The following is a 24,903-nucleotide window of genomic DNA, read 5'->3' as shown; positions in this document are numbered from 1 at the left end:
TGAAAATGGTTAAAATGATAAATTTTGTGTTATTTTTATTTTACCACAATAAAAATGTTTTTTAATTGTCAAACAATGGATTTTAGTAGGTATCTGAGCCCATTTGAAGAAAATAAAAGAATAGAAAGTTTAGGGATGCCTGGGTGGCTCAGTGGTTGAGCATCTGCCTTTGGCTCAGGGCATGATCCTGGGTCCGGGGATCGAGTCCCACATCCGGCTCCCTGTCAGGAGTCTGCTTCTCTCTCTGTGTATGTCTCTGCCTCTGTGTGTGTGTGTGTGTGTGTGTGTGTCTCATGAAGAAATAAATAAATTCTTTTAAAAAAATAGAAAGTTTATAATAACTGATTAATGTCGACCACAAACAAGACAAGGTAAAGCAAAGATTAAGGCCTGACTGCTTCAGTCAGTAAAGATACAATGAGCCACTTATAGACTCAGATAGTTTATTACTTACATAAACAACAAAAAGAAGTGCTGGCAAATGTGCCAGCTTCTCACAGTATTTGTCCTACACAACAAAATAAAAGGGACCAGATGATTGCAATGTAAGTGGGATATCCCATTGCTGAGGATCTAATTCTAGACTCAAGCTAAGTGGTTCTAAGTTCTGCAGCTCTATTCTAAGAGGGTGCAGAACAGTAAGCCCCATATCTCATCAGACTCTGGGAGGCAATGAAAAACTGTTTCATGACAGACTCCCAGGGGGGATAAGAAGGTAAATAGGAGGTGGTCTCATAGCACCTCAAAGGTCTCCCATCCTCTAGTGTTCCAGGAGGATGGCTAGGCATTCTGCAAAGACTCATATTAGCTGTGCTTCAAGTCTTTCCTGCATCTATTAATATTTTTTTAATTCAAAGAAAAATTCCTAAGTCTTCTGGTTTTGATAAAGATAGAGTAAACCCAATGAAACCTATCTCTTCCACTGGTTAAAACTAAAAGCTCCAGACAAAATATAAAAAGCAACTACCTAAATAGAAAGACAGACATGTTCATGGTTGGGAAGAATTACAAAGCAGTCTACAAATTCAATGCAATCCCTATCAAATTCCCAAAGACTTTTTTACAGAAATAGGAAAAACAATCTTAAGTTTCATATGGAACCACAAAAGACCCCAAAAAGTTAAAGCAATTTGGGTCAAGAACAACAAAGCTAGAGGCATCATATTTCCTGGATTCAAAATATATTACAAAGCTACAGAAATAAAAATAGTATGGTATTGATATAAAAACAGACATATAGCAGATCCCTAGGTGGCTCAGCGGTTTGGTGCCTGCCTTTGGCCGGGAACGGGATCCTGAAGTCCTGGGATTGAGTCCCGCGTCGGGCTCCCGGCATGGAGCCTGCTTCTCCCTCTGCCTGTGTTGCCATTCTCTCTCTCTCTCTATGTCTATCATGAATGAATGAATAAATAAATAATCTTTTTTTAAAAAACAGACATATAAAAATAAGAAATATACCCAAAAGTATATACTTAATTGATCTTTGACAAGGGTGCCAAAAATACACAATGGGAAAAGAATAGTCTCTTAAATAAATACTTTGGGAAAACTAATATATCTATATCCAAAAGAATAAAATTGAACCCTTATCTTTCACCACACAAAAAAACTAATTGAAAATAGGGCGCTTGGGTGGCTCAGTCAGTTAAGTGTCTGCTTTCTGCTCAGGTCATGATCCCAGAGTCCTGGGATCAAGCCCCCACATCAGGCTCCCTGCTCACCGGGGAGTCTGCTTTTCCCTCTCCCTCTGCCTCTCTTCCTGACTTTCTCTCTCTCTCTCTCTCTCAAATGAATAAATAAAATCTTTTTTAAAAAATAAATTGAATTGAAAATGAATTAAATATTTGAATATAAGATTTGAAACCATATTTATGTATACAATGGAATATTACTTAGCCATTAGAAATGACAAATATCCACCATTTGCTTCGATGTGGATGGAACTGGAGGATATTATGCTGAGTGAAATAAGTCAATCGGAGAAAGACAAACATATATGGCCTCATTCATTTGGGGAATATAAAAAATAGTGAAAGGGAATAATGGGGAAAGGAGAAAAAACGAGTGGGAAATATCAGAAAGGGAGACAGAACATGAGAGACTCCTAACTCTGGGAAACGAACTAGGGGTGGTGGAAGGGGAGGTGGAGGGGGGGTCCGCGGGGGGAGGGGGGACTGGGTGACGGGCACTGAGGGGGGCACTTGATGGGATGAGCACTGGGTGTTATTCTATATGTTGGCAAATTGAACACCAATAAAAAATAAATTTATTATTAAAAAAATAATAATAAATAAATTTACCAAAAAAAAAAAAAAAAAAAGATTTGAGACCATAAAACTCCTAGAAGAGAACATAGGGGAAATCCTCTTGACACTGGTCTCAGCAATGATTTCTTGGATATGATATCAAAAGCATAGACAACAACAAAAGTAAAAATAGATAAATGAGGCAACATCAAACTAAAAGCTTCTGCCACAGCAAAGAAAACAATCAGTAGAATGAAAAAGGCAACCTACAAAATGAGAGAAAATATTTGCAAACCATACATCTGATAAGGGGTTAATTTCCAAAATATCTAAGGAATTCTTACAAATCAATAGCAAAAAACAAAACAAACAACAAAACATGACTTTAAAAATGTTCAAAGGATCTAAACATTTTTACACTTGTAAATTATTACCAACAGGTATATTAGATGATGCTCAATATCACTAATCATCAGAGAAATACAAGTTAAAACCACAATGAGGGGCACCTGGATAACTCAGTTGGTTGAGAGTCTGCCTTCAGCTCCGGTTGTGGTCCTGGGTTCCTGAGATGCAGCCCCACATCGGGCCTCCCTGCTCAATGGGGAGCCTGCTTCTCCCTCTCCCTCTGCAGCTCCCCTGTTTATGCTCTTTCTCTCTCTTTCTGCTCTGTCAAATAAGTGAATAAAATCTCTTTAAAAAACACAATGAGACATCACCTCACACTTGTTAAGATCACTGTTATTAAAAAATAAATAAATAAAAAGTGTTAGGTTCTGGAGAAATTGAAACCCTTGTACACTTGGTAAGAATGTAAAATATTACAGCCATTATGGAAAACAATATGGAGATACTTCAAAAAATTAAAAATAGAACTACCACAGGATGAATACTTACCATTTATATAAATCAACATGGAAGGAACTGGAGAGTATTATGCTGAGTGAAATAAGTCAATCAGAGGAAGACAATTATACGGTTTCACCCATATGTGAATATAAGAAACAGCTCAGAGAATCATATGGGTAAGGGAGGGAAAACTGAATAGGAAGTCATCAGAGAGGAAGAAAAACCATGAGAGACTCTTTTGCTTTGTTTTGTTTTATATTTTTTAATAATAAATTTATTTTTTATTGGTGTTCAATTTACCAACATACAGAATAACACCCAGTGCTCATCCCGTCAAGTGCCCCCCTCAGTGCACGTCACCCATTCACCCCCACCCCCCGCCCTCCTCCCCTTCCATCATCCTTACTTCGTTTCCCAGAGTTAGGAGTCTTTATGTTCTGTCTCCCTTTCTGATATTTCCCACACATTTCTTCTCCCTTCCCTTATATTCCTTTTCACTATTATATATATTCCCCAAATGAATGAGAACATACAATGTTTGTCCTTCAACCATGAGAGACTCTTAACTATAGGAAACAAATTGAGTGAAGGAAGGGTGGTGGGTGGGGGATGGGGCAATTTGGTGATGGGCATTAAGGAGGGCATGTGATGTAATGAGCACTGGGTGTTATACGCAAGTGATAAATCATTGAACACTACATCTGAAAGTATGTACTTTATGTTGGCTACTTGAATTTAAATAAAAAATTAATTAATTAATAAATTAATTAATAAATCTACCATATGATCCAGCAATCCCACTTCTGAGTATATATCCAAAGGAAATCTCAAAAAGATATGTTCACTCCTATGTTCATTGAAGCAGTATTCACAATATGGAAACAACCCACAGTTTCTATCAACAGATGAATAGAGAAAATATCACACACACACACACAGAGGAATCTTATTCTTCCTTTAAAAAGAAGAAAAATCCTGCCATTTGGGGCTACATGGATGAACCTAGAAGACAATGTGCTAAGTGAAATAGTCACAGAAGGACAAATACTACATAATTCCTCTTATATGAAGCATCTAAAATAGTCCAAGAGGGCAGCCCCGGTGGCTCAGTGGTTTAGCTCCACCTTCGGCCTGGCGTGTGATCCTGGAGACCCAGAATCGAGTCCCACGTCGGGCTCCCTGCATGGAGCTTGCTTCTCCCTCTGCCTGTGTCTCTGCCTCTCTCTCTCTCTCTCTCTCTCTCTCTCTCTCTCTGTGTCTCTCATGAATAAATAAATAAAATATTTTTTAAAATAAAAAATAAAATAGTCCAAGATATAGACTTACTGGACTACCAGAGAATGGGGGAGGGAGATGTGGGGAGCTGTTGTTCAATGAATATAAAGTTACAGCTACACAATATGAGTAAGCTACAGAGAACATCATGCTTATGGTTAACAATAAGGTATTGTACACCTTAAAATTTGTTAAAAGGGTCAATCTCATGTTCAGTGCTCTTACCCAGAAAAGGGGGTTAGGGGACACCAGGAAACTTCTGGAAGTGATGAATATCTTATTATCTGGATTGTGGTTATGGAACACAGGTGTATATGTCCAAACTCACCAAATTGTATACACTAATTTTGTGCAGTTTTTTGTATACCGGGTTTTTTAAGGGGGGGGGCAGGGGCATAGATTGCAAGGGAAAGAGAATTTTTTAAGATTAAAAAAAAAAAGATTTTATTTATTTATTCATGAGAGACACAGAGAGAGAGAGAGAGGCAGAGACATAGGCAGAGGGAGAAGCAGGCTCCATGCAGGAAGCCTGATGTGGGACCCGTTCTGGGACTCCGGAATCACACCCTGAGCCAAAGGCAGATGCTTAACCACTGAGCCACACAGGTGTCCTGGAAAAGAGAGAATCTTAAGTAGGTTCCACACCCAGCATGGAGCCCAACACAGGACTCAGTCTCACAACCCTGAGATCATGTCCTGAATCAAAACCAAGAGTCAGACACTTAATCAACTGAACCACCCAGGTGCCCCTGAATACCAATTTTAACTCAATAAAGCTAGGGACAGAGGGGAGCAACTATCTGAGGACTTTGAAAAGTAAAGCAAAAAGATTGTGGAAGGAAGTCAAAATCTGAAGAATGACAAAATGGTGGTGGTGAATTTCCTTGGATTTTTTTTCTTCCTTTACCTCCTAACTTTAACACAGGGCAAATCAAGTTGGAAAACTGCATAGTGGGCACAGAGAGAAAAAACTCCAAGAAAAAAAATCATCTTTCTGGGGCATCTTTCCAGGTGACCCCTAATGTACGTATATTTAATACAGATGACATCTATAATATAAAGGGGAGAAAGTAAAAGAATCTATATGGTGGTCAAGTTTTTATCTTTTTCTAAAATTAAACAGGGCCCTGGATGACTCAGTCAGTTAAGCATCTGACTGTCGATTTCAGTTCAAGTCATGATCTCAGGTTCCTGGGATCAAGCCCTGCAACAGGCTTTGTGCTTAGTGCAGAATCTGCTTCAGGTTTTTTCTCCCTCCCCCTCTGCCCCTCCTCACACACACACACTCTCTCTCTCTCTCAAATAGACAAATAAAATCTTTAAAAATAAAAATAAAATAAAATGGGAATCCTTGGGTGGCTTAGCGGTTTAGTGCCTGCCTTTGGCCCAGGGCACGATTCTGGAGTCCCGACATCAAGTCCCACGTCAGGCTCCCAGGCATGGAGCCTGCTTCTCCCTCCTCCTGTGTCTCTGCCTCTCTCTCTCTCTCTCTCAAAAATAAATAAATAAATCTTTTTTAAAAAATAAAATAAATAAAATAAAATATAACAGACCATGAAGAGTTTGGTATGCATATTATAATCTCTAGAACAACCAACTAAAAGAAAAGGAGATAAAGCCAAAGAGCCCATAGATAAATTAAAATCTATGTTTATAAGTTAGAAGACTCGGGGATCCCTGGTGGCTCAGCGGTTTAGCACCTGCCCTCCACCCAGGGCGTGATCCTCGGGTCCCAGGATCAAGTCCTGCATCAGGCTCCCTGCATGGAGCCTGCTTCCCCCTCTGCCTGTGTCTTTGCCTATGTGTGTGTTTGTGTGTGTGTGTCTATCATGAATAAATGATTAAAAATCTTTAAAAAAATAAGTTAGAAGACTCAACATACACCCACATAAATATACCCAAATGATCTTTCACAAAAGTGTAAAAAAAAAAAAAAGATAGCTTTTTGCACCTTTTCAACAAATGGTGCTGAAGAAACTAATATGCCATTACAGCAAAATTGAAGGATACACAGTAAATATACAAAAATCAATGGATTTCCTGTATGCCAGCAATGATCAAGTGGAGTTTGACATTAAAAACAACATTTACATTACGTTAGCATCCCCAAAAATGAAATACCTAGGTATAAATCTAACAAAATATGTACAAGTTCTACATGAGGAAAACTACAAAACTGTGAGGAGGGAAATGAAAGAACTACATGTTCTTCTTTCAAGAAGATAATACATGTTCATGGAAGACTCAACATTGTCAGATTGTTCATTCTTCCTGGCTTATAGATTCAGTGCAATACTGATCAAAACCCTAATTCTTTTGTAGATACTGACAAATTGAGTCTAAGATTTAAATTGAGGCCATAGACCAAGAACAGCCAACACAATATTGAAAGTGAAGATCAAAGTTGAAGAACTGACACTACCTGACTTCAGGACTTACTAAAATGCTGCAGGAATAAAGACAGTGTGATACTTATAAAGTAGATAAGTGGATCAATGGAATTGAATAGAGAGCCTGGAAATAGACGCACAGAAACATAATCAACTGATCTTTGACAAAGGTACAAAGGCAATACAATAGAGAAAAGTAGTCTTTTCAACAAATGGTGCTAAAAGAACTAAACATTCAAAGGGAGCTTGGATGACTCAGTTGGTTGGGCATCTGCCTTTGGCTCAGGTCATGATCCCAGGATCCTGGGATTGAGACTCACATCTGGCTCCCGGCCCAGTGGGGAGCCTGCTTCTTCTTCTCCCTCTGCCTGCTGCTCACCCTGCTTGTGCATTCTCTGTGTCCCAAATAAATAAATAAAATCTTTTTAAAAAACTAAACATTCACATGCAAAAAACAAAAAAATGAATCAAGACACAGACCTTGGGACAGCCCTGGTGGCACAGCGGTTTGGTGCTGCCTGCAGCCCAGGGTGTGATCCTGGAGACCTGGGATCAAGTCCCACATCAGTCTCCCTACATGGAGCCTGCTTCTCCCTCTGCCTGTGTCTCTGCCTCTGTGTGTGTGAGTGTGTGTGTGTCTTTCATGAATAAATTTTTTTAAAATCTTCAAAAAAAAGACACAGACCTTACACTTCACAAAAATTAACTTAAAATAATAAAAATAAAATAAAATTAACTTAAAAAATAAAATAAAATGGATCATAAACCTATATGAAAATATAAAACTCCTAAAAGACAACATAGGAGAAAATCTAGGTGACCTTAGGTGTGCTGACCTTTTAGATACAATCAGATAAGAATAGCCCATGAAAGAAATCATTGATAGGCTGGATTTCATTAAAACTTTTTTTTTAATTTTTTATTTATTTATGATAGTCACAGAGAGAGAGAGAGAGGTAGAGACATAGGCAGAGGGAGAAGCAGGCTCCATGCACTGGGAGCCCGACGTGGGATTCGATCCCAGGTATCCAGGATCGCGCCCTGGGCCAAAGGCAGGCGCCAAACCGCTGCGCCACCCAGGGATCCCTTCATTAAAATTTCAAACTCTGCTCTGCAAAAGACACTGCCAAGAGAATGAGAAGACAAGCCATAGTTGAGAAAATATTTGCAAAATACACATCTGATAAAGGATTGTCATTCAAAATACACAAAGAACTCCTAAAACTCAATAATAATAAGAAACAATTTTTAAAATAAGCCAGAGATATGAACAAATATCTCATGAAAGAAGATACACAGATGGAACACAGCATATGAAAAGATGCTCAAGGGATCCCTGGGTGGCGCAGCGGTTTGGCGCCTGCCTTTGGCCCAGGGCGCTATCCTGGAGACCCGGGATCGAATCCCACATCGGGCTCCCAGTGCATGGAGCCTGCTTCTCCCTCTGCCTGTGTCTCTGCCTCTCTCTCTCTCTCTGTGACTATCATGAATAAATAAATAAAATCTTAAAAAAAAAAAAAGAAAAGATGCTCAACATCATATTTCACTATGGAATTCCAAATTAAAACATATAGTGCATTTACCCCAAAGATACAGATGTAGTGAAACAATGGGACAACTGCACCCCAATGTTCATAGCAGCAATATTCACAATAGCCAAACTGTGGAAGGAGCTGAGATGCCCATGGACAGATGAACGGATAAAGATAAAGAATATGTGAGATATATATATATATATATATATATATATATATATATATATATATAGTGGAATATTAGTCAGCCATCAGAAAGGATAAATATCTATCATTTACATCGATGTGGTTGGAACTGGAGAGTATTATACTGAGTGAAATAAGCCAGTTGGAGAAAGACAATTATCATATGGTTTCACTCACATGTAGAATATAAGAAATAGTGAAAGGGACCATAAGGGAAGGAGGGGAAACTGAATGGGGAAAAATTAGAAAGGAAGACAAACCATGAGAGACCCTTAACCCTGGAAAACAAACTGGGGGTTGCTGAAGGGGAGGTAGGTGATGAAATGGGGTAACTGGGTGACAGGCATTGAGGAGGGCATGCAATGTGATGAATACTGGGTGTTATACTATATGTTGGCAAATTGATTTAAAAAATTTTTAATAATGCTGGGGAGGAAAAAAAGGAATGCAGGGTCTCAATCCAATCCCAGACCTGCTGAATCAGAAGCTGCATTAAACTGATTCCCAGGTAACATGTGCACATGAAGGTCTGGGAAGCATTGAGTTAGAGAAGAGCATAGTTGGGACATTGGCACTGATCCCTGCTCATTAGACTAATAAAAGTTACTTCTGTTTGACTAAAAAAAAAAAAATTAAATTAAAACTTTAGAGAATAAAACAAATAGTGCTAGAGCAAGTAGACATTCATATGCAAAAAAATAATAACTTCAGTCTAAACCTCACACTTTATATAAAAATTCAAAATCGGGGCACCTGGCTGGCTCAGTTGGTAGAGTAGGACTCTTGATCTTGGGTTTGTGAGCTTAAGCCCTATGTTGGGTGTAAAGATCGCTTAAAAACAGAATCTTGGGCACCGGCACCGGCAGCAGGAGGCAGCAGGATGGTGAAGCTGATGGCTCAGTACACCAAGCCGTGCAGGACCGTGAGCTGGATCTCCAGGGGTATAGAATTCCTGTCATTGAAAATCTGGGTGCTACCTTAGACTAGTTTGATGCTATTGATTTTTCTGACAACAAAGTCAGGAAACTGGATGGTTTTCCTTTGTTGAGAAGGCTGAAAACACTATTAGTGAACAACAATAGAATGTGCCGTACCGGTGAGGGACTTGATCAGGCTCTACCACGTCTGAGAGAACTCATTCTCACCAACAATAGAGTCTTGTGGAACTGGGTGACCTGGACCCTTTGGCATCTCTCAAATCACTGACTTACCTAAGTATTCTGAGAAATCCTGTAACAAACAAGAAGCATTATAGACTGTATGTAATTTATGAAGTTCAACAAGTCAGAGTATTAGATTTCCAGAAGGTGAAACTAAAAGAGCCTCAGGAAGCAGAGAAAATGTTCAAGGACAAACGGGGTACACAACTTGCAAAGGATATTGCCAGGAGAAGCAAAACTTTCAGTCCAGGTGCTGGTTTGCCAACTGACAAAAAGAAAGGTGTGGGCCAATTGAACACCAATAAAAAATAAATTTATATAAAAAAAAAAGAAAGGTGTGGGCCATCTCCAGGGGATGTAGAAGCAATCAAGAATGCTATAGCAAATGTGTCAACTCTGGCTGAGGTGGAGCAGCTGAAGGGTTTGCTACAGTCTGGTCAGATACCTGGCAGAGAACGCAGATCAGGCCCCACTGATGATGGTGAAGAGGAGATGGAAGAAGACACGGTCACAAATGGGTCCTGAGCAGTGTGACCCAAGTATCTGCAGGATGTATAATATGCCTACTTGGGACAAGTCCTGTTTTATTGAACTTGGAATAATAGCCTTGTTTGAGTCAGCAAAGTGGAGCTCATAAGAATTGTTGAAATGCTTAAGACTGCTGCCCGTAATTTTGTGATACCATAAATCTTGAAATCTAAATGCCAGTTTTCTACAAACAGTAAAAATATGACATTCACTGTGCCGCCAAGTTGTCTGTCATCAGGCAGGGGTGGGTGGGTGTGCAGTGCTGTGAGGTATATGGACATGTGGAGGTTGGAAATGACAGAAGCCAGTGTTTCTAGATAGGCTTCCCAGGCCTCTATAAAATGTTTAGATTTTTAAATTATTAATAAAACTCAAGATAATCTGCTGCCAGTGGCAGTGCCAGTAAAAAAAAAAAATTCTAAATAAATATTTTATAGATATAAATGTAAAACTATAAAACTTTAAACCATAAGAGAAACTCTTTAGTATCTAGAGCTAGGCGAAGAGTTCTTAAGATCAAAAGCATTCAGGACACCTGGGTGGTTCAGCAGTTGAGCATCTGCCCTCGGCTCAGAGCGTGATCCCAGGGTCCTGGGATTGGGTCCCTTATCAGGCTCCCCACAAGGAACCTGCTTCTCCCTTTGCCTATGTCTCTGCCTCTCTCTGTGTGTCTCTCATGAATAATAAATAAAATCTTTTAAAAAAAAAGTCAGTTCTTCCCAAATACATCTATGGATTCAACACAATCCCAGTCAAAAATCCCAGCAGAAGAAAGTTACTAACAAAGTAAAATTTTTTGTAAATATTGACAATATTATTCTATAATTTAGAAAGGCAAAGGAATATGAATAGCCAAAACAATTTTAAGGTAAAATAACAAAGTTGGAGAATTTACAGTCTGTTTCAAGACTTACTTTATATAAAGCTACAAGAATCAAGACAGTATTGATGAAAGGATAGGTATACAGGTAAATAGATAATGGATGGATAGATAGATAGATAAATAGATGATAGATCAACAGAAGAAAAAAGGAGTCTAGAAATAGACCCATGCAAATATGGCCAATTGATTATATTTTTAACTAATGGATTTTATTTCTTAGAGAAGTTTAGGCTTGCAGAAAAATTGAACCGAAAGTACAGAGAGTTCCCATATACTCATTCTCTCCTCACCCCAGTTTCTCCCAGTATTAGTGTCTTTCATTGGTGTGTTACATTTGTTACAACTTATGAACTGATACTGATACATTATCGTTAACTAAAGTCCAGAGCTTGGGTGCATTTGGTGGGATGAGCACTGGGTGTTATGCTATATGTTGAGAAAATTGAACTCCAATATAAAAAAAAAGTCCAGAGCTTACAGTAGGGTTCACTCTTTGTGTTGTAAAATTCTATGGGTTTTGTGAAAGGCATAATATCATGTACTCGTCATTATAGTATCATGTGAAATAGTTTCACTGCCCTCAAAATCCCATGTTCCACTATTCATAACCTCCCCCATCTTCTCCACCCTTGGCAACTATTGATATTTTTATTGTTGCTATATTTTTGCCTTATCTAGAATGTCAAGTAATTGGAATCATACACTATGTAGCCTTTCCAGATGGGTTTTTTTCACAGATGGGTTTTTTTCACTTAACAATATGCATTTAAGTTTCCTCCATATAGCACTGGGTGTCATGCTATATGTTGGCAAATCGAACTCCAATAAAAAATATATACAGAAAAAAGTTTTCTCCATGTCTTTTCATTGTTTGTTTCTTTTTATTGCTGTATAATATTCCATTGTATGGATGTATCAGTTTCTTTATCCATTCACCTATTAAAGGATGACATCTTAGCTGCTTCCAATTTTTGGCAATTATGAATGAAGGTTCTATAGACATTTGCGTTCAGGTCTGTGTAGAGATAAGTTATTTATTTATTTGTGTAAATATCTAAGAAGTATGATTGCTGGATCCTATAGTAAGACTATGGTTAGTTTTGCAAGAATCTTCCAAACTGTCATCCAAAGTGTCTGTTCCATTTTACATTCCCACCAGCAGTGAATGATTGTGCCTGTTGCTCTACATCTTCATTAGTCTTTAGTGTTGCACATGTTAATTTGATTTTTTTTAAGATTTTATTTTTAGGGGGATCCCGGGGTGTCTCAGCGGTTCAGCACCTGCCTTTGGCCCAAGGCGTGATCCTAGAGTCCTGGGATCGAGTCCCACATCAGGCTCCCGGCATGGAGCCTGCTTCTCCCTCTGCCCCCCACCCCTCTCTGTGTGTGTGTGTCTAACATGAATAAATAAATAAAAGATTTTTAAAAAGATTTTATTTTTAGGTAATCTCTACACCCAATGTGGAGCTCAAACCTATAACCCCAAGATCAAGAGTCAGATGCTCTACTGACTGAGCCAGGCAGGCACCCCCCATATGATTTTTTAAAAAGCAGCAAAGGCAATTCAATAGAGAAAAATAGTACTTCCAACACTTTGTTCTGGGAAAATTGACCATCCATATGCAAAAGAATGAATTTCAACTTATACCTCATACCTTAAACAAACAAACAAAAGCTCTAAATGTATCATAGACCTAAATGCAAAACTATAGTCTTTAAAGATATCAAAAGAGAAAATCTTTGTGATCTTATATCAGGCAAGAGTTCTTAGATATTACCCAAAAGCATAGTCCATAAAAGAAAAAGTAATAAAATAGGATTTTTCAAAATTTTAAACTGTTTTCTAAAGACACTTGCAATTTAGAAGAAGATATTAGCAAATCACATTATCTGACAAAGGACTTACTTGTATCCAAAATATATTATTTTCTTTTTTTTATTTTTTTTTATTTTTTTTATTTTATTTTATTTTTTTTTTACTGTAAATAATGTTTATGGAAAGTTTTCACCTTTTTCTGTATCCCTTTCAATTTGTTTTTTTTTTAATTTATTTTTTTATTGGTGTTCAATTTACTAACATACAAAATATATTATTTTATAAATTCAAGAATAAGAGTATGCAGGGACACCTGGGTGGTTCAGTTGGTTAAGCATCTGACTTCAGCTCAGGTGATGATCTCAGGGTCCTAGGATCAAGCACTGCATCAGGCTCTGTGCTCAATGGGGGAGTCTGATTCTCCCTCTCCCTATGCCCCTCCCCCAGCTTGTGCTCTCTTGTCTCTCTGAAATAAATTAAATCTTTTTTTTTAATTTTTCAAATAAGAAAACTCAGTTTTTTTAATGGCAAAAGATTTCAACAGACACTTCATCAAAGAAGATATATGGACAGCAAATAAGCACGTGAAAAGATGCCCAACATCTCTACGCATTAGTGATGCAAAATGAAACCACAATGAGATACCACTACAATCTTAGAATGACCCTTTCAAAAAACTACCAATACCAAGTATTGGGAGAAGATGTGGAGCAACTGAAACTCTCACATATTGCCAATGGGAATATAGAATGGTACAGTCACTCTGGAAAACAGTTTGGCAGTTTCTTAACAAATTAAACATAATTAGCATGTGACCCAGAAATCTCCTTCATACCTATTTACTCAAGCGAAATGAAAATTTATGTTCACACAAAGACCTATACACACCAAAATTTGGAAACAGTGTCCCTCAACTAGGAAAAAGATAAACAATAGTATATTCATAAAGTGGATTATTATTTCATTAATAAAAAATAACAAATTACTACTGATATATGGAACAACATAAAAGATTTCAAATGTAGGATCCCTGGGTGGCGCAGCGGTTTAGCGCCTGCCTTTGGCCCAGGGCGCGATCCTGGAGACCCGGGATCGAATCCCACGTTGGGCTCCCGGTGCATGGAGCCTGCTTCTCCCTCTGCCTATGTCTCTGCCTCTCTCTCTCTCTCTCTCTCTCTGTGTGTGACTATCATAAATAAAAAATAAAAAAAAAGATTTCAAATGTATTATGCTAGTGAAAGAAATCAGAGTCAAAGGCTATATACCATAGTATTTCATTGATACTAGAAAACACATAACTATAGCAATGAACAACAAATCAGTAGTTGCCAGTGGTTGGGGGTGGGGGCTCACTACAAATAGAATTAGGGAGATGATGGAAGCTTTCTGTATCTAGTTTGTGGTGATAATTACATGACTGTATGTTTTTGTCAAAATTCATAGAACTAAACATCCAAAAACAGTGAATTTATATATATATATATATATATATATATATATATATATATATATATATTACAAATAATTTGCATGGGAGGTTTCCTGCCTGGCTCAGTCAGTGAAACATATGACTCTTGATCTCAGGGTTGTAAGTTCAAGCCCCATATTGGGTGTAGAGATTACTTAAAAATAAAATCTTAAAAAAGAACAATGATAATTTTTTAAACTGCAGTGAAATATCTGTGATTTAGAGCAAAGGTGACTTAATAAACTAACATTTCTTTACGGTTTACTAAGAGAAAAACTCCTCCAGGTGGTTTTAATATGCAATCAAGTTTAAGAAAAAAAAAGTTTAAGAACCATAGCTCAGGGGCGCCTGGTTAAGCATCGTAGTTGGTTAAGCATCTGCCTTTGCTCAGGTCATGATCCCAGGGCCCTGGGATAGAGACCCACATTGGGCTCCCTGCTCAGCAGGATGTATGCTTCTCCCTCTGCCCCTCCTGCCCCCGCTCATTTTCTCTCTCTCTCCCTCTCTCTCAAATAAAATCTTTAAATAGTAATAAACCATAGCCCAAGGCAGTTATTTTCCCACAAATGTATATACATCCCCCAGGGCTACTTTTTCTTCTCAGTTTCCTCAAGAAAATAAGTCTGACCCAGGTGGTCAGTAACAAAGACCCATTGAGTTGGAAAAGGTGATCCATGAATGTCTTAAAATGAAAGTGCAGGCTGATTGTACTAGAAATGTTTCATTTGGAGAAAAGGAGACTCAAAACATGCAAAGTTGGGAGTGAATGGGTGACAGCACTGGGGGTTATTCTGTATGTTAGTAAATTGAACACCAATAAAAAATAAACTAAAAAAAACATGCAAAGTTATTGTCTTTAGATAGTTGAAGGGTGATCAGATGGAAAAAAACATATTTTTTGCGTTTCTAGTGGGCAGACAGAAAACAATTGGTAGAAAGGGTACAGAGCTCAATATAAGAAAGAGTTCTAACAACAGTTAATCTTCAGATAGAATGGGATGTCTCTTGAAGGAGTGAGCTTCAAAGACTAAACAGCAGAAATGGGTTAACCACTTATCTAAGATTTTATACAGGGCATTGCAGCCCTGGGTGAAAAATTAGATCCAATAACCTCTTACTTAGGTCTAGATCAATTCTAAAATTCACAAAATTCCAAGCACTGCCCAGAAGAAGTTGAATTCCCCTGGACTCTTTAGTTGAGCAAAATTTGAGAGATGTTGGGACACCTGGGTGGCCCAGTGGTTGAATGTCTGCCTTTGGCTCAGGGCGTGATCCCGGATTCCCAGGACCAAGTCCCATAGGCTCCTTGCCTAGAGCCTGCTCTCCTCTCTCTGCCTGTGTCTCTGCCTCTTTCTCTGTATCTCTCAAGAATAAATAAATAAAATCTTTTTAAAATAAAAATAAAATTTGAGAGATGCTAAGAGGTCCTATCTGCCAAAACCTCTCCTCTGCAATGGAGGTGAAATTCCATTTCACTTTCACGAACACTAAATAATGCTAAAAAGTTGAAGGTACTGGACAGAAAAAAAATTGTTGTTCAGGGAGCATCTGAGTGGCACAGTCAGTTAAGCATCTGATTCTTGATTTCAGCTCAGGTTGTGATCTCAGGGTCATGAAATTGAGCTCTGTGTCAGGCTCCATGCTCATTGGGGCATGTAGGCCTGAGGATTCCCTCTCCCTCTTCCTCTGCCCTTTCCCCTGCACTCTCACTCTCTCTTACTCTCTCAAATAAATATTTAAAAATAAAAAGAGGGGCAGCCCAGGTGGCTCAGCTGTTTAGTGCCACCTTCGGCCCAGGGCCTGATCCTGGAGACCTGGGATTGAGCCCCACATCGGGCTCCCTGCATGGAGCCTGCTTCTCCCTCTGCCTGTGTCTCTGCCTTTCTCTCTCTCTCTCTCTCTCTCTCTCTGTCTCTCATGAATAAATAAGTAAAATCTTTTTTAAAAATTACCCCAGGGAGAGGGGAAGGTGGTAAGGAGATGAATAGGCGATTTATTTTTTTATAAATTTATTTTTTATTGGTGTTCAATTTGCCAACATATAGAATAACACCCAGTTCTCATCCCATCAAGTGCCCCCCTTAGTGCCCATCACCCAGTCACCCCCACCCCCCCACCCACCTCCCCTTCCACCACCCCTAGTTCGTTTCCCAGAGTTAGCAGTCTTTCATGTTCTGTGTCCCTTTCTGATATTTCCCACTCATTTTTTCTCCTTTCCCCTTTATTCCCTTTCACTATTTTTTATATTCCCCAAATGAATGAGACCATATAATGTTTGTCCTTCTCCAATTGACTTATTTCACCCAGCATAATACCCTCCAGTTCCATCCACGGTGAAGCAAATGGTGGGTATTTGTCTGAATAGGTGATTTAAAATGAGGAATTCACTTTAATAATAATAAAAGAAATATACAGTTTAAAATTTCATTCTAGCACTGGGTACTATATAAGACTGATGAATCACTGATATCTACTTCTGAATCCAATAATATATTCTATGATAATTAATGGAATTTAAATAAAACTTTTAAAAATAAAATAAAATTTCAAAAAAAAAAAACAAAAAAAAAAAACAAAAAAAATAAATAAATAAATAAAATTTCATCCTAAACAGTATGGAGTTTCCTCAAAAAGTTAAAAATAGATCTACCCTACACCCAGCAATTGCATTAGTAGGTATTCAGTCAAAGGATACAAACACAATGATTCAAATGGGCACATGCACCCCAATGTCCACATTAGCCAAAATATGGAAAGAGTACAGATGGGAGTATAACTTAGTACAAATACTTTGGATAAAATCTGGCCATATCTAATAAAAGTAAAAACATGCATACAGCTTTAACCACTTTCATTTCTAGGTACCTACTCTAAAGAAACTCTTACATCTTATACATACGCGCAAAGGGACAGACATAGAATGTTCATTGCAGGTCTGCCTGTAGTAATAAAAGGAAAAGCAAAATGCAACCGTAAATCACTTTTCCTTAGAAGAGAATATCAAATAGCCAAAATATATGTCATCATGGGCAAATCTCAAAAACAGAATATTGAGTGAAAAAGACAACGCTTGGGATCCCTGGGTGGTGCAGCAGTTTGGCGCCTGCCTTTGGTCCAGGGCGTGATCCTGGAGACCCAAGATCGAATCCCACATCAAGCTCCCGGTGCATGGAGCCTGCTTCTCCCTCTGCCTATGTCTCTGCCTCTCTTTCTCTCCCCTTGTGTGACTATCATAAATAAATAAAAATTTTAAAAAAAGACAACGCTACAAGGAATTTATGGTATGCTTGCATCATATGTACTTTTTTAAGGGGTTTTTTTTTGTTGTTTTTTTGTTTTTGTTTTTTTGGTAATCTCTACATCAAAGGTGGGAGTTGAGCTCACAACCCCAAGATCAAGAGTCACACACTCTTCCAACTAAGCCAACCAGGAGACCCTATGTGTATTTCAAAGCACTAAAACTAGGGCTCCTGGGTGGCTCGTTGGTTGAGTATCTGCCTTTGGCTCAGGTTGTGATCCTGGCCCCTGCATCTGGCTCCCTGCAGGGAGCCTGCTTTTCCCTCTGCCTATGTCTCTGCCTCTCTCTGTGTCCCTCATGAATAAATAAAATCTTTAAAAAATAAAATAAAATAAAATAAAGCACCACATACCTGTGTGTGTGTGTGGAGAGAGAGAAACACGGAGAAACAAAAAGAAGTTTATGGGGACATACATATGTCTGCTCCACAGTCATCAGGGATCTCCTTTTCCCTCTCCTTCCACGTCTGCCCCTCTTCCCACTTGTGTTCTATCTCCCTCTCTCTCTCAAATAAATAAAATATTTTTATTTTTTTTTACATTAAAATCTTTTTTAAAAAATAAATAAACATAGGAACAATAAATGAAACCTTCAAGATAGTTACCTCTGGGGAAGCAGGAAGAAAGGTTGAAGGACAGAGCTTTATTTTATTTTTAAGATTCTTTTATTTATTTATTAGAGACACACAAAGAAAGAGAGAGACAGGCAGAGGGAGAAGCAGGCTCCATGCCGGGAGCCCGAATCGGGACTCGATCCAGAATCTCCAGGATCACACCCTGGGCTGAAGGCAGCGCTAAACCACTAAGCCACCGGGGCTGCCCAAAGGACAGACCTTTAGCTGAAGCTACACAGTTCAATTATTTTTTAAAAGGACAAAGATGTCTGAACCAAAAAACACATACACAAATAAGAATAAGACAAAGAGAAAGTGCGATAGTATCAGAACAAGCAAAGAGCTATGACAAAAGAAAAGATTCATGAGCCTGGGAAGCTCCAGATTTGTAACCATCTGAAACCTGATAGAATTTGAACTAGAACGGTTAAGTCATGTATTTAATTCGGGAAGCCGTTCGTAAGTCAAAGTTCTATTTGTTGAATATTGTGCAAATTTAAACATTTTCCATCAGGGTAGAAACTAAAAGCAAAGGAAGCTACAGCGTCACCTTGTGGTGATATTCAGCATTGCACTGAGGTGACTCCCCAACCCAGGGCTGTTCTGCGGAGCTATGTGCCTTTTCTGGGTCTGGACTCACTAGACCGCGGAGGGAGTCAGCAGAAGCGAAGAACGAGAATAAACCACAGACATTACCAGGAGTCAGAAGGCCCTTTTCTGGGTTTCCCACACACCACCCTTTTTTTTCCTAAAATAAAAGAGGCTTTGGGAGGCCTGGATGGCTCAGCGGTTGAGCCCCTCCCTCCGGCCCAGGGTGTGATCCTGGAGACCCGGAATCGAGTCCCACAGCCGGCTCCCTGCGTGGAGCCTGTTTCTCCCTCTGAGTCTCTGCCTCTCTCTCTCTCTCAATCCCTCTCTCTCATAAATAAATAAAATCTTTTAAAAAGCAAAATAAGATAAAATGGGCTTTAATATAATAATATTAAAATGTACTGTTTACTATTTAAGACAATGAAATATTGGCCCTCCAAAAAAGTAAAGACATGGGAGGAAGAGGTGTTGAGCAGATGGGTTCCATGCACATAGCGTTGCCACTGGACACTGGCTCAGCCCTGAGGTTGACTGTGGCCAGTTTTTCCTGTTCTTGAGTTCTGCTGGCCAGCTAGGATCGGGGCTCCAGCTGACAGGATAGGATGTAGCTTATTCTTCTGGTGGTTGATCGCATTGCCCTCCAGGTACTCCTCCATTGCAATGTCCAACATCAGCAGGCCAGTAAGGAAGGTGCCAAGGAATGGACAACACCCTTCTTCTACCAACCCCTCTTCCTTCTCTCTGGACATCCATCCCCAGGGTGCCAAATTCAGATGGCTGCTCCTGGACAAGCAGCTTCCTGCTCTGTGGGTTTTCAAGCTTAAATTTTTGAAAGCTCTTCCTGGAAACTTTGGCCACCGTCTTCTTCAGGCGGTGAATCAAGGCACTCTGCAGAACAGAGAGGATGGCATAGAGTGAGGAGTAGTTCTGCAGAATTTGACAGGCCTTGGCCACCTTGATCCAGTGCTCCACCACCATGGCCCTGTCCTAGGCTGTCATGCTTGGGTTGCCAAGGCAGGTGGTGAAGACGCAATTGGCCACACCATTGAACAGGGTGATGGTGGCACGGACTGTGCGTGCCAGGTGCTCATTGCCAGGCTTATTCCACCTGGACCAGATGGAGCCCAGGCACTGATGGGGCAGCACCTTCTTGAACAGATCTGGCCTCCATGGACAAAGGGTGCCAGGGCGGCTCCGAGCCCTGCCCCAGCTGCCCCCACCCTGGGGGACAGGGTGACCAAGACGCCCGCAGTGAGGCTCCTGCAGCCAGACTTGGGGCTCCCTAGAAGTACTTGAAGGCCACCCTTCTTCCTAACATACTTCTGGCAAGATCAGGACATGTCACCAATATTAGAAAGCCTAAAAGGCTAATGAAATGGGGGCAGACAGAAAGAACAGTATAATAGTACTGATGCCCCTTCATGGTAGAATGAGCTGGTATTGATTATCTATGAGCCTCAGACCCTCTTCAAAAATAAATTAACTTTTTCTCTATAAATAACTGCCTGATAGCCGAGGCAAGGATTATCAGCTACAGGTGGCCAATAATCTTCATCTCATATGTCAACTTCAACTACATGATGACTGACTAGAATGCTGTGTTAAGTAGGATTCTGAGGCAGAATTTGAGTTCAGTGGAAAGAAGGCCACTAATGACTGACATCTGTCTCAAGTATGGGAGGGAGGAATAACAATACACCTATTCTAGGTAAGGTTCTATTGCTGTAGATCTCTATGTAGCTCTAACCTCTGAGTCTCAGTTTTTCTCACTATAAAATGAGGATAATTTATGCCTGCTAGGCCTACTTCACAAAAAAAAAAGGCCATGGATTTGAAATATCTAAAACTATATAAGTGTGAGATAGTACAAGTATTTCTGTTGTCTTGTCTGGATGAACAAGAAAGGTAATGACTCCAGAGTTGCTAGTTGCCTTCCCCAATCTAAACACCACTGAAGGAACTGGAGGAAATTGTTTATAAATGTTAGGGGCTTAAAAAATAAAAATAAATAAATAAAATAAAATGTTAGGGGCTTGACGAGACAAATTGGGTAAGCAGGAATCTAAAGAGTTTAAATCATTAGCTGGGAGCCTGGTGCTACAGTTTATTCAGGGTCAGAGAATGGAATAAAATGAAATCAAACAGCATCATTGAATTACCCTCACAATAATCCACCCAACAATCACTTATTAGGTATCCACTCATTTGCTAATTTTACAGATATTTATTGAACACCTACTATGTGCCAGTTCTGTGCTGAGGCTAGGGATAGAGTTAGGATAAAATAATTAGGTATCTGCTCAAATGGAGTTCACAGTGTAGTAGGGAAGGCTGCATTAGGGGCACCTGGGTGGCTCAGTCGGCTAAGCATCTGCCTTCAGCTCAGGTCATGATCTCAGGGTCCCAGGACCAAGCCCCACATTGAGCTCTCTCCTCAGCAGGGAGTCTGTTTCTCCCTCTCTGCTTCTTCCCCCTACTCATCCTCTTACTCTTTCTCTCAAATAAATAAATAAATAATCTTTTAAAAAGAAAGAAAGAATGTAGGGTCTGCCTACATTGCTGCCTTTTCTTTCTTTTCCTGAGTCTGTTGCCTGCTTTGGTAGTTGTGTGACTTGAGCAAAATCCCTTCTCACTGGGCATTAGTTTCCTTATATATAACAGGGAGTTGAACCCTCTGATCTCTTCCATGCTTTGGCCATGTGGACCTTCCAATTCCCCAGATGCCACCACAATCTCTCTCTGTGGGCATTTGCCCACTTGGAACACTCCCTCACCCCATTTTCTATACCACTTACCTGGCTCTGTCCTTCACACAACTACTAAAGTAGGCAACAGACTCAGGACTAAATCCAATCCTCCTGCTCTCCAATGACCAATTCTTTCCTTGCAATCCTTTCCTCTTACCCTTCACGCCTACTAATCTCCAGTGAAGTCCCAGGGAATGTCCAGGAAACCAAGGCCCCTTCACACCAGCTGCTCACAGGGATTCAGATCAATCAAGCACAAGGCCTTGCTCTCAGAGATTGCTCCACAGCATCCTCCACCACTTCCTTGAGTATGAGTCAGGGCTGAATTTAGGAGCTGGTGAGTTGCAGGGGCTGGGTTCAGGACCCACCTTATGTGTACTTTCCTAGATTGGTGATGACAAGGAAATACCTCTCTCTCCCAGCCACATAAGAAAGCCTCACATTCCACCATCAGCCCTTCCTTCCTCTGGCTTAAGGTTCTGTTCTCTTTTTAAATGCAAATATTTGAGACACCTGAATGGCTCAGTGGTTGATCATCTGCCCTTCAGATATGGGCATGGTCATAGGGTCCTGGGGTCCTGGGATCAATTCCTGCATCAGGCTCCTTGCATGAAGCCTGCTTCTCCTCCCTCTGCCTATGTCTCTGCCTCTCTCTGTGTCTCTCAAGAATAAATAAATAAAATCTTTTTTAAAAAAATAAAATAAGGGAAAGGAGTGAAGTAAGTCAATCGGAAAAGGACAATCATCATATGGTTTCACTCATACAGGAAATATAAGAAATAGTGAAAGCGATCGTAAGGGAAAGGAGGGGAACTGAGTGGGAAAAATTAGAGAGGGAGACAAACCATGAGAGACTCCTAATTCTGGAAAATGAACGAAGGGTTGCAGAAGGAGAGATGGGCGGGGGGTTGGGGTAACTGGGTGACAGGCACTGAGGTGGGTACTTGATGGGATAAGCACTGGGTGTTATATGGTGGCAAATCTAACTTCAATAAAAACAAATTTAAAAAATTTTTTTTCAAGTTAAAAATTAATAAAATAAAATAAATGCAAATATTCTTGGAAGAATAACACTGTTACCTTCATGTGAGTATAGCATCCAACCTGGAACACTAAAACCGGAACAAAACTAAATATTAGCCAAGCCAAACTTCTTACAATACTGATGTGGAACATGAGCCCATATTGATGAGACTGGCCTATCATCATCCAGTGTCAAAGTCAGGATGAAATCCTGGTCTCCTGATTCCCTGGTCCAGGGCTCTTTCTACTGTTCCACAGTTTCTCATTAGGTCTTGCCCTAAGAATGTTTTCCTGGAGGAATAGAAAGAAATAAAAGGGGATCCTTGGGTGGCTCAACAGTTAAAGCATCTGCCTTCAGCCCAGGGTGTGATCCTGAAGTCCCAGGATCGAGTCCCATGTCGGACTCCATGCGTGGAGCCTGTTTCTCCCTCTGCCTGTGTCACCACATCTCTCTCTCTCTCTCTGTCTCTCATGAATAATAAATAAATAAATAAATAAATAAATAAATAAATAATCTTTAAAAAAAGAAAGAAAGAAAAGGCAGCATCACACAAGTGGAGAAAGGAATCAGAAAAAAAATAGAAGGCAATGGCTTGACTATAATTTTTCAACTCTGGTTTAGCTCATTCTTTGATTCAACAAATATTTCTTGAGGATCTTCTATGTTCCAAGTGCTGCACTAGAAGCTAAGGGTAAGACAGTGTAGTCCTTGCCCTTGAGAACTTCCAGACTAGTGCTTCTAAGTTAACCTACTTGCTCAGGTTCTATACACACACACACAACCTCCAGCTCAGCCCCTTTACTAAGCCAATTAGCAAGCTCATAATAACCACTTAACTCAGTGCCTTTTTCTCTCACAGCGCACTTCATATGCACTGCCTCATTCATTTTCACACACACACATACAACGTGAAAAAACATTCCCACCCATTTTACAGATAAAGGCACTAAAGCTCACTGTTTCCTTGGTTCAAATTGCCTTGCTTCTCTCTCACTTGAATCACCTTCCCCCAAACTCCTGGGTGGTTTCAAAAAAGGAAATGAGAAAATAACTCAATACCTCCTCTCGTAAACCTCTCTCCTCCTCCAGCCCACAAACAAGTCTGAGGCAAGAGGGACAACCTGTCATCTCATATGGTTTCTAGGAAAATTTGGAGCCTGGGGCCTGAGACTGGGCACCCTCCATGAATAAAACTGGGGATATCAGAGAAAAAGCCATCTGTTTGGTCAGCAGACTCAGTCCCTCCAATTTCGTCTTGATCTTCACAACAGTCCCTGTGGCAGTGTCCTCTGCAGTTGGAAACAAGGGCTCAATGACAGGAAATGTCATAAATCACACAGTGGGGAATGAGGGAGCCAGACAGAAGCTCTCCTCTTCTGATGCTGTAATCATTATGTCACACTGCTTTCTTTGTAACTTCAGGCAACCTTAGGCAAGAGTCAAGTTCTTGACCAGATCCTCCCAATTCCTTCGAGAAGTCTACCAGGGTTGGAGCAAGAAGTAGCATAGAATGGGGATCCCTGAGTGGGTCACCGGTTTAGCACCTGCCTTCGGCCCAGGGTGTGATCCTGGAGTCCCCGGATCCAGTCCTGGGATCCAGTCCCAGGATCAAGTCCTGCATCGGGCTCCCTGCATGGAGCCTGCTTCTCCCTCTCCCTGTGTCTCTGCCTCGTTCTCTCTCTCTCTCTCTCGAATAAATAAATAAATCTTAAAAAAAAAAAAAAAAAGGAGTAGCACAGAAGCTGTTTGAGGCAAAGTCCTCAAGCCAGAGATCCAGGAGACAGTCTGGGTGTCCATCTTGGGATCATCTTTATTCATGAACACCTTCTCCACACCTTCTGAATCCCTCTTTCTAACCAGTTCAGGAATGCTCATCCAGGACAGCATATGTGTCTAAACTCATACTGAGGGATCCCTGGGTGGCGCAGCAGTTTGGCGCCTGCCATTGGCCCAGGGCGCGATCCTGGAGACCCGGGATCGAATCCCACATTGGGCTCCCGGTGCATGGAGCCTGCTTCTCCCTCTGCCTGTGTCTCTGCCTCTCTCTCTCTCTCTCTCTGTGACTATCATAAATAAATTTTAAAAAATTAAAAAATTTAAAAAAAAAATAAATAAAATAAACTCATACTGAGTCTGTTTGATTTTTCTGACTATAGCATCATTTTGGGATAATGTTCTCTATGTGAACTTCGTCCAGTAAAAGAAAACATGGCTTTTGATTTTTCTTAAAGCTCTTTCTTCTCATTTTGATGCATGCTACCACATAGGTGAATCTTGAAAACATCCAGCATTAT

General features: G+C 40.0%; 1 long non-coding RNA gene and 1 pseudogene across 1 annotated transcript in view; one reads left to right on the top strand and one right to left on the bottom strand.

Annotated features, from left to right (window-relative positions):
- Window positions 1-439: 439 nt before the first annotated feature.
- LOC144299085 (uncharacterized) overlaps window positions 440-24,903 on the bottom strand; it is a 47,664-nt gene continuing 23,200 nt past the window's right edge. The window contains exons 5-6 of the long non-coding RNA XR_013365882.1: window positions 2,756-2,915; window positions 440-1,388 (exon numbers count right to left, since the gene is read on the bottom strand). This is a non-coding gene — a long non-coding RNA (uncharacterized LOC144299085). The remainder of the gene's footprint in view (window positions 1,389-2,755; window positions 2,916-24,903) is intronic.
- Window positions 6,333-10,396, top strand: LOC144299595 (U2 small nuclear ribonucleoprotein A' pseudogene; annotated as a pseudogene).

This window comes from Canis aureus, chromosome 27 (assembly GCF_053574225.1).
Source record: "Canis aureus isolate CA01 chromosome 27, VMU_Caureus_v.1.0, whole genome shotgun sequence".
Taxonomy (NCBI): Eukaryota; Metazoa; Chordata; class Mammalia; order Carnivora; family Canidae; genus Canis; species Canis aureus.
Note: the sequence above shows the minus strand (reverse complement) of the source record. Positions and strands in the feature narration are given on the sequence as shown.